This window comes from Arachis hypogaea, chromosome 4 (assembly GCF_003086295.3).
Source record: "Arachis hypogaea cultivar Tifrunner chromosome 4, arahy.Tifrunner.gnm2.J5K5, whole genome shotgun sequence".
NCBI lineage: Eukaryota > Viridiplantae > Streptophyta > Magnoliopsida > Fabales > Fabaceae > Arachis > Arachis hypogaea.
The window spans coordinates 113,212,319-113,213,341 of NC_092039.1; positions in this window are offsets into that span (position 1 = coordinate 113,212,319).

The following is a 1,023-nucleotide window of genomic DNA, read 5'->3' on the forward strand; positions in this document are numbered from 1 at the left end:
ATTATTTAAGAATTAAACCAAACAAAAAATTAAACCAAGAAACTAATTAAGAAGAAGAACCAAGAAACTGACCAAGAAATTAAGAAAAAGAAGGAAAGACTTACAGAACGCAGAAATGATTGCAAAAAAAATAGATGATACTCTTCTAAAGATAAATACGAAGGATGACATAGCAATGATAAAAGAGGAACTGAAAGAAGAACTAAATGCTCTTTTAACAATGGATATCAAAAAGACTATGAAAAATCTATTTGTCTTGGATGATAATCAACCACTATTTAAAAATTGGCTAAATTATGTCTAGATTATTTTTTCTCAAATTATTTAAAAATAAAACCAAAATATATTTTCGTGAATTAAGATGTTCTATGATAATGGCCAACAGTAATGTGACAAACAAAACTTTTTATATAGTAAGTAAAATTTTTATATTAACAAATAAATTAGGTCACACTTTTTTTTATTAACAGAATAAGTCTCTCCTCGTGGTTGAGTATTTTTGGTATATTTTTGTTTATAATAAAATTTAAAAGTATTTTTGTCAATACTAAAATATTTTAAATGTATTTTTTACGGTAATAATATTAGTTTTGAATTTGCTGAAAAACTAAAATTGTTAATTAATTTTTATTATAATGAGAAAATAATCCCTTCATTTTTTACATTTAAAGAAGGAAATTGGGTCTATTCCCTTTAAAGAGTATATCATATTATAACATTTTTTTAATTATTCAAAATAATTCATTCAAACTAACTCATAAACAAGTCACCAAAAAAACTAACTCATAAACAACAGTAGTATTTGTTTGACACGTTAATATATTTTACTTCAAATTAACTGTGTTTTTTACTTTGTCTATGTTTGGAATTTGGATTAAACGTGAAATACATTTTAAAACCACGGTTAGAGCTTACTAGCGTTTTTTTTTCTATAATATTTATTACCAATAAAACTTATTCTCGTCAATTAGTTCTTGACAAAATTTTATTAAGGAGTTCTACTCGATTCAAAACAAATGAAAA